Genomic DNA, 9,535 nt, shown 5'->3' with positions numbered 1-9,535 from the left:
GGGGAGCTGGCAGGCCCAGCCACAGCGGAGCACTAGTCCCAAGGCTATATATACACAGGACCGGAATGTTTATTTTTCCTTATTGACTTTCTCCAAATAAACCCCTGGCCAGCAGAAAGGGGCTCCCAGCAGCAGCTGTTTACCCAGTGTTTGTGATAAAGAGGCTTCTCCATAGCAACAGGTGGCAATGGGCAGCTCTCCGAGAACATGGCAGGGCCTGCAGTGGGGCTGTGTTTACTCGGAGGGGAAGAAGTAGAGGCAGAGGAAGAAGGGAAGGGAGGGAGGGAGGAAAAGAGGGAGGAGGAAGCACGAGAGGAAGGATGGGGGGAAGGAAGTCAGACCAGGAGCCTGAGGGCTGGCAAGTGCACAGAAGGGGAGACCAGGAAGGAAGGCTCAGACAGAGTTTGGTGGGTTCTGTCCTCAGGGACCCTTCCGCCTGTGAGCTCCCGGTGGGCCCGGAGGAGGGACAGGCTGGCAGGTGATGTGTAGAGGGAACTGTGGCCTTGCTGGGTGTGGGGCAGCTGTGAGCAGGAGCACCTTGCACAGGAGCCACAGAACGTGGGCTGGTGTGACCTAGGGAAAGTGTGAGTCCAAGTAATTGGCTCATTCAGTTGCTGTGTGTGTGTGTGTGTGTGTGTGTGTGTGCATGCATGTGCACATACCGTGTTCTTCCTCGCTGGGTAAGGAGGCTGTGTTAATTTCCCAGCACTGCCGTATTACCACAAACCTGGTGGTTTAGAACAACACGGATTTATTCTCCTAGAGTTCTGGAGACTGGACGTCTGAGATGAAGGTTGAGGTAAGCTTCAATCCTTCTGGAGGGCTCAGAGGGATGCAGCCCTCTTTCTGCCCCCATCATCCCATGCCGTTGTCCCAAGTGTGTCTCTGCGCCTAGGAGTACATTTCGCTCCTGAAAGGATGCCAGTCACCAGATTTAGGGCCAACCCTTATCCTACTCCAGCAGGACCTCGTCTTAACCAGATGTACATCTGCAAAGTCCCTATTCCAAATAAGATCCTAGTCACGTGTACCAGGGGAGAGGACTCAAACCCCTCTTTTTGGGGAACACAAGTGCCCACCATGGGCAGGGACGGCTGTCAGTAAAGCCTGGGTGATGAATCTACACACAAGACTCTTGGGAAGCAGAAAGCTCCTCCGTGCACTCACCAGTCCCCCTCCTGTCCAAGAACAAGGTGGTGGTTCTGGGTGAGGAAGGAAGCCCAACTGTGTTGTTTGGATGCAGTCCTCAAAGAGAGGAAGAGGACTTGAAGCGTCAGGAGTGGTGCCTGTGTCCGTGTCTCACACCCTTAGTTGTGTGACCCTGGCAGGTTCCTTCTTCCCTCAGCGTTTCCATCTTCTCGCCTGTCCAGATAATATGCACCCTCCCCATGGGAGGTGGTGAGAATCATAAGGCTCTTGGCACGATCCCTGGCATCTAGCAGGCACAGCTCTAAGCATGAGCCATTTTTATGATTTTTCACAGGCCCTGGCTTTTCCATCAGAAGCACATGAGACCCGCTTGGGAACGTCACCCTGGGGTGACAGCCACTCCTATAGACCACAGCCTCTGTTCCTGAGGTCAGCACAGGAACCCGGGTCCTGGGGGGCACAACTGGCTGTGGGTACAGCCCTGGTGGGGTCTGTCCCAGAGACATGGTGTGGGAGAGGGCCTCGGTAGGGGTCTTCTTGCTGGGGCAGAGCTCCCTGCCTCTGGCAGGCAGAGGCACCCCTTGGCTGCCCTCCAGTTTACCAGAGGAGGTTTAAGCCAGCACCCGAGTCCACTCAATCCTCCAGTAGCTGGAGGGTGTGAGGGGAGCTGGTGTAGACACACACACACACCGCATAGACTTCCTCCTACAGGTAGCCACAAAGACTTGAACCACATGGAAATGCATCTCCAGTCCCAGCAGTGCTGGGACATGACAGCAGTGCACAGCACACGGAAACCCAAATTGATTAGCTCTTGTGCAAATCTTTCTTGAACACCTACTATGCTCGATGAACTCTTCTAGTCCCCAGAGAGACAGCAAGGGACAAATCATGGAGATTACCTTTTAACTAGAGAGACAGTAAGAAGAACGAATGGGGAAATCATATCGTACATGAGAAGAACTTTAGTACTTTGGAGAAAAATGAAGGATGGAAAAGGGAAAGGAGTGTGAGGAGTCTGAAGTCTGAACCGGGCCCTTTCCTCCTTCTTGGGGTCCCCTCTCTCTCCTAGGGCCGGGGCCTGAGCCAGAGCCCCACAGCCCCAATCCTGCCACCCTCCCTGCACCGTGGTGTGGGCCAGGGACGGTGGCTAGAGGCGGACATTTGCCTCGTGGCTCCAGGCCTGGCTAATGGGGCAGAGCCTGTGTCACATGCCAGCAGCTGGCGTCCGCGTTGGGGCGGGCCAGCGCTCCCCCGAGATCTGTTGCTCTCTAACTACAGCGTGTCATCCTCCTCATTACTATTCTAATCCTCATTACAGGGAAATGTCCTCGCACTCAAACACAACAACCACGCAGCGCTGTTACACAGCTCCGTGGGGAGACAGGGCATTTTTCTGGAGCTGCCGGCAAGAACAGTCAGAGCAGCATGGGAGGAAGAGTTGATGCCTTCTGGAGCTTCTTGCTGGGGGTGCAGCCCTCCTCGGATGTCAACTTCTTCTCTTTTCTGTCCTCTATTGTCGTCCTTTCCAATGAGAAGGCAGCTGAGTGTTTACTCCAGGCTTGCGCCTGCCGCTGGCTGAACCAGGAGGACTCAGAGCCCAGCCCTGCCCTTTGGTTCATTTGTCTCGGTAGCAAGGCACCTGCCACAGTGCTGGGCACATAGTAGGTACTCCATCAGTGCTGCAGGGTAAGGGCAAGCAGGGCAGGGGAGGAACAGGAAAGAATGCAGAGTTTGATGGAGATAGAGCATGGCTTCTTTCCCTAGGCCCCTTGGTGGGTGAGGGAGGACATGGGGAGGCTGAGATAGGCAGCTTCCCCATCCCCACTGCAAGGATCTGTGCTCTTCTGGAATCCTAGTCCTTGAAGTTCCACCATTGAGGAGTAATTCCCTTGTGCCAAACAGGACCTCATCCTTTGCCCACAGTTCTTATTTAAAAAGGCACTTGTTCTGGGGCAACTGGGTGGCTCAGTTGTTAGGTGTCTGACTTTCGCTCAGGTCATGATCCCAGGGTCCTGGGATCGAGCCCCGCATCGGGCTCCCTGCTCATTGGGAGGCCTGCTTCTCCCTCTCCCACTCTCCCTACTTGTAGTTGCTCTCTTCCTGTCTCTCTCTTTCTCTCTGTGTCAAACAAATAAATAAAATCTTAACAACAACAACAACAAAAGCACATTGTTCTCCCTGTGGAAGAGATTGAATGTGCTGACCCGTGGTTTGCTGTTGAATGACCTTGGGCAAGTCCTCACACGTTTCTGGGTCTCTGTGCTCTGGTCTGGAAAATGGGGCTATGACACATGCCTGCCTTGAGTTTGTTGTGAGGATTAAGTGAGTGACCCTTTCTAAAGCACTTAACAAGGTCCCTGGCACCTGGTGACCGTGTGTGCAGATGGTGTGCATCTGACCTGGTGCAGATGGTGTCCGTGTGTGAATCGGGGGCATTTCCCTAACAGGATACATCACGGGGGTGGACCAGTAAAGGAAGATCCTGCGACAAGAGAGGAGAGTCAAGGGAGTCAGAACCTCAGGCACCTGGGTGGGCTTGGGCCCGGGGACAGGGCACTGTGAAGACAAGGAACAGGGCCAGGGTTTGGGGACCCAAGACTGGGGAGAGGGGGGATGGGAAAAGAGAAATGAGAGGTAAGGCACGGAGACAAGCAGGTTTACTTCCAGCCCCCAGCAAGCGATGAGCACAGGGGAGACAGCTAGAGAACAGAGCCCTCAGAAACTTTCCAGCGCATTCCTGCTAAAATTAGCCCCGTCTTGCATACGCAACTCTATATTTAAACCCATGGCCTGTCAGAGTCACCGCTGTGCAGCCGGGTTTGGGGCCCAGTGCCGACACAGGGGGGCAGGCAGCAGCCCTGGGTGTAGGCAAGGTGACCAGGCCACGGGGTGAGGCCACCGGCCACCCACACCAGTGTGTGCAGAATTGCACACATGTGTGCAGCATGTGAGGCCACCCCTTGTCCCGGCGTCACGGGACAGAATCCCAGCAGGGGTTCAAACACAGTCCCGTGTGCAGGCACGTGCAGAAGGGACAGGGGCAGACAGGTGGAAAGAACATGGAGAGGGAAGAGGGAGCGACTGGGGGACAGGGACAGCAGCAGAATGAATGAGGACAGAGGAGGGAGGGGTGGGTGGTAGGATCTCTCCTTGGGTTGGTCTCCTAGTCCAGCGGACCAAGGGGTTGTCCCAAAGGGGGCTCAGCCTCCTCTGACCACAGAGACTCCAGCTCTGCTCTGAGGGTGAGGGGGAGCCCAGGCTGCTCCCTCCTTCCCTGCCTGCCTTCCAGCCTTCTCCAGGGAGCACGCTGACTGATAAGAAGCCGTTTTACCTGAGGCCTGGTACATTAACTTTGACACTGAAAAGGGGATATTTTATTACCCAGGAATATTTCTGCATCTCTTCAGAGATCTTCTCGCTCAGCCTGCACCCCCAGCAGCCAGCCTCTTTAGACAATTAAAACCTACTCTGCCTTTAACCCTACTGTTCCAGCCCAGCTATGGGCTCCAAAGAGAGGATTTCATATGTGGGCAAGGGTCCCCTTTATCCTGTGCAGCTGACCCCTACTCCTTGCCCTACTGGTGTGTGTGTGTGTGTGTATGAGTATACGCATACGCGAGTCCACATGCTATGTCCTACTGGTGTGTGTGCATGTGTGCATGTGTGGATGCATGCATGTGTGCGTGTGTGTGTGTGTGTGTGTGTGTGTGTGTAGATGGGCAAGTCCATATGCTGGGGGCAGGTGGGGTGACCCACGTCCCCCCCCCACCCCCGCACCAGGCCCTTCCTTCAGCTCCAGCGTCTTCTGATCTCAGACTGGCCAGGGGCCCCAGGCAAACTGAGTCTGTGAGAAGCCAAACGGTGTGACTAGTCCAGGGTCACACATGGAGTGCACAAGTCATCTGGGCCTGAATCCCTGGTTCCTTACTTTTCAGGTATTTTCTGCCTTCTGTGAACTAAGTCCTTATCACCCTTACTGTGTGCCGGGCTCTAACCTCTCCTTTGCCCTGAGACTCCACTCTGGCCTTGCAGCTATGTTGGCCAACAATCTGGTCTTCCTGTGGCTGTCTTGGTTTTAGTCCTGAATGTTCTGCATCCAAGTTAGCAGGGCTGGTCACCCTATTTCCGGATCGAAATGATTCCCCCTGTTTTATATATATCCGATCACAACAGCTAACATTTATTGACTTCTCTACTATTCTCCTAAGAATCTGACACAGATTCATTCATTTCATGCACGTAGTAACCCACTGAAGTAGATCCTATTATCCCCATTTCCCAGAAGGGAAAATCGAGGCACAGGGAGGTTAGCATGGAAAACCCAGCTGAGAGGGGAGAGTCAGGACTGAAGCCTGCATACTTTCACCCCACAGGCAGGACTCTTAAGGCTTTGGATGACACAATTCTCTCTGGGGGTTGGGGGAGACTCCCACTGTGGTTGGTAGATAAGGCTGCCTCCTTGCTCAACCAGACTCTCTGCCGAGCAAAACCCTTGTCTCGCTAACCCTGGTGTCTGGTGCAGTGCCAGGCTTGTGGTACCACCATGAAGAACTTTGCTGATGGAATCCGGGCCAGCCTTCCTCTCCCTCACCTGACACCCACTCCTTCCCTTTGTCCCATGGCCTAGGCCTCTGATCTTTGGAGCCATCTTCCTTGCTCCTAGCTGGTATCTTTTGGGCTCCTGAGTCCTTTATTCCAGATGTCTTGAAAGAAAACTACTCTCCTGTGAGCCAGCAAAGGTCAGGAGAAATCAGTGCACGTGTTCTGAGAGGTTCCAGACTCAGTCTTTGGCCCGAGGCCACCGCAGACGCACCCTCTGCATGGTTCCAAGATGAGAGCCCCCAGGCTCCAGAAGCTGGACACCGTGGGCAGCCTCTGGCTCCTGGGGCCTCTGCTTCAGTCACCCTGTTCCCTGCAGATGCAATCCCCAACAAGAGGTGTGGGGGGGTACAACTCATGCAGTTTACGGTTTCCAGAAACCCTTAGTGAAATTACAGCTTTAATTAAATACAGCTGGCTGTACGTTATACTCCATATAATTATCGTGTTATTATTATTATCACTTAGACAAAAGTTCAAACAAAGTTTATTGTAAATAGCATTTGACAGAAACAACTGGAAGAGCTGAGGGCTATTGGCCTGCCTGAGTGACAGAGAGGAGCGGCCTTTTGGGGTGCACAGGGGTGTGTGGGGACAGCCTTGGGACGGAGTCCGGCTAAGTAGCCATGTGACCTTGGACAAGTGCTTGTCCCATCTCCAGGCCTCGGTTCCCTGTGATGGAAACATTTTATTTACCTTCCAGCTAGGTGTCAGGTAGTGTTCCAGGCTCTGGAGCTTAGTGGCCAACCAAGAAAACAAAATGCCTGCCCTCCTGGAGCTTACATTCTCATGGGAGGGAGACAGACAAAAGAAATGAATATGTGAGTAAATGCATAATATATCACCAGGTGGTGTGAGGAATATATATGAGGTATATATGGGTATATATGAGGAGACATAAAGCAGAGAAGGAGCTAGCAAGAGGGATTAGAAGGACCCGGTGGGGCACTATTTCAAGAAAGTCACCCCCCCCAGGGGTGACATTTGATTAGGGACCTGAATAAAGTGTGGGGGAGCACTGGGAAACAAAGAAGGAAAAGCACACCCAGCAGAGGGAAGGGCACTAGCAAAGGCCCTGAGGCAGGAGACTCTTTGGCAAATTTGAGGACAGATGAGGAGACCAGAGTGCTGGGAGACAGCTGAGGAGAACAGGAGTGGCAGAACGGAGTGATAGGAGTCGAGGTCAGAAGGAGAGTGGGGCATGGAGCATGTGAGGTCTGACTGGCCTTAGAAGGGACTTTGGATTTTATTCAAAATATGAAGGGAAGCCACTGGGGGTTAAGGGAAGGCAGGGGACATCATGATCTGATTGGGCTTTGATTCAGATTAAACTCGCCAAGCTTCCTTCCAACTCTGGCTCGCCCTGACTCTAAGGTCCATTACTGTGGAACAAACCACCCCAGAGCTCAGTTGCTTCAAATGAAAATTTATTTTTAGTTGTCCTGGTTCTGTGGGCTGATCGGGCTCAGCAGGGTGGTTCTTCCTTGGGGGTCTTTCTTGAGGTGTGATCAGGTGGCAGGTGGGACTGGGGTCACGGGAGGGCTGGTTCCGGGGGGATGTCCAGGCTGTCTTCTGCACTCACCTGACTAGCTGGGTGCTTGGTCAAGCATCTCTTTTCCCCCTCCTTGAGGCCATTCTGGGTGGCTTGCTTGGGCTTCCTTCCAACATGGTGGAATAAGGGTAGTTGGATTTCTTTCATGGTGCCTGACAGTGAACCTGTCAGACATCCAGGCAGAAAAACTTTTCCTGGCTAGCCCTGGGGTTCACGCAGTGTCACTTCTGCCACCTTCTATTGGTTATCCTAGACTTCCTAAGATTTAATGTGAGAGAGGTCTGCACGAGAGCATGAATGCAGGGAAGCACGGTTAATTAAGCTGCCATCTTTAGAAACAAGCCGCTGTAGTTTCTTACTAGAAGAGTCACAGAAATGGAAATAACAGTAGCTACTATTCATTGAGGGCTTTCTATAAAGCAGGCACTGCTCTGGTTTCCATATTTGAACTCATTTCATCCTCATATCAGCCCTAAGAGGAGGGTGTTATTGATAGCTCCATTTTACAGATGGGCAAGCTGAGGCACAGAGGGGCTAAGCATCTGGCGATAAGTCATATAGCCAATGAGTGGGGGAGCTGTGATTGAACCCAGGCTGTCTGGCTCCAGCCTTTGGTTCACTAGACTCTGGTTTTGTTGACAGTCTAGAGTGAGACATTCCACAGAGGGAATTACCCTGGTCTCCCCAGCTCCCCTTGCCCAGGGCATGGCAAGGGTCTGGCTCAGTTTGCTGAGATGCATGGCGAGGAACTTTTTGGAGACAGAATTTCTGAGTCTGCTGCCTGAACACATCCACGGACCTGGTGATGGTGCCTATCGTCATTTTGACTCCCACATTTGTGAACTGGAAGGCATCTTCACTATCAGGCCCAGATCGTATGGTGCAGACATGGGGATAGAGGCCCAGAAAGGGGCGGGGACTCACCTGAGATCACTGGGGTTGATCTGCAACACATCAGTGAGACTCACAGTCGAGATGTGGACCCATGACCGCACGGGGGGTCCTCACTTGAGGTCCGTGCACAGTGGAAAAGGCGCAAATGGGACAGCAGCCCCAGCACCTCTCTGCTTCAGACTCTGCCATGCGGTGCACATGGCCCTGCGTGTGGGGGTCTTGGGGTGTTGAGCCAGAAGTGGGGGTGGGTGCTGAGCTCAGGCCCCAGGCAGAGAGGCAAGGGCCCTGGGATGGAGCACAGGGCACAGTGTACCAGGAATCAGAGGAGCGTAGCCAAGTCCCAAAGTGAAATAGCCTCAGAGCCCCGGCAACATAGGGTGCCCTGGAGCCCCTTGATTTTCATGCCAGGGCATGGGGCTTCTGAAGATGGCCTGGTGGCAGCTGGGAATCAAGAGCCCTGAGGATCAGGCATTTCAGAATTCTCTGGCTTCTGGTTCCATCCAGAGCAACTATAATGGGTGAGGGATGGGGGTGGGCTTGGGTGCCATGTTTTCCTTGGGGTTCTCCAACCTGTGGCTGGCTGGCTGTGGGGACAGGGCAGGCCATTCCCCGGCTTCTGCTGGGGGCCTGCTGTGCACCCTCCCTCCTGGGAGTCCCCAGGCCCATCACCTGGCTGGGAGCCTGGAGCAGGTTGCTAACTTCTGCTGACACTGGCAGGGCCAGCCGCTCCCAGCCTGATAACTCATGGCAGCCACACTTGCACAAATCCTTAATTGTTTAGTTTAAAGAATTGTGTTTTGACCGCGAGGGGATTTTGGCTGGAGCTCAAGAAGTGATAATGATATTTCGCTGCCAAAACGTCTCCTTGGCTCTGTGTGTGTTAATGTGCACTTTCAAGACGCTCCAATTAACTGCATCAGCTCTCGGGGAGAGAAAGGGAGAGAGAGGGAGAGGAAGCAGGCAGGAGAGAGAGGGGAAGGAGAACACCAGCGATCCCGAGAAGGCAGACAGCACTCCCCCCATCTTTTTATTAGCAAACAAATGGGGGGTGGATGACAAAGTTCTCAAAGACAAGTGCCTAGTGAGGTAGTGCTTCATGCTTTTGGAGAGGGAGGACACAGGCTAAGCTCAGGGGAGGCCCCAAAGCTTGATGCCCCAGCCTGAGCTGAGGGTCCCTGGTCCCTGTTTCATTTGCCCCCAGTGCGGTCTCCTCTTCGTTCAATCGCGATCCTTCGTGCTGGCCTCTGCCTCTGTAGGTTTGGTTTCCCCATTACTCCGAGGGAGAAGACGGAGCTGATGCACATCCCTCCTCTGATCCCAGCCCTCACCTCGGCCCTG

General features: G+C 53.6%; 1 long non-coding RNA gene across 1 annotated transcript; it reads left to right on the top strand.

Moving 5' to 3' along the window:
- Positions 1-332: 332 nt before the first annotated feature.
- On the top strand, positions 333-3,177 carry LOC106007045. The gene is made up of 3 exons (XR_001181535.2): positions 333-799; positions 1,484-1,578; positions 2,471-3,177. It is a non-coding gene; the product is annotated as an uncharacterized LOC106007045 (long non-coding RNA).
- Positions 3,178-9,535: the final 6,358 nt, after the last annotated feature.

Source organism: Mustela putorius, unplaced genomic scaffold (assembly GCF_011764305.1).
Source record: "Mustela putorius furo isolate JIRA1106 unplaced genomic scaffold, ASM1176430v1.1 tig00003983_pilon_pilon_pilon, whole genome shotgun sequence".
Taxonomy (NCBI): domain Eukaryota; kingdom Metazoa; phylum Chordata; class Mammalia; order Carnivora; family Mustelidae; genus Mustela; species Mustela putorius.
The sequence above is the reverse complement of the archived record's forward strand: the minus strand, read 5'-3'. Positions and strand labels throughout refer to the sequence as shown.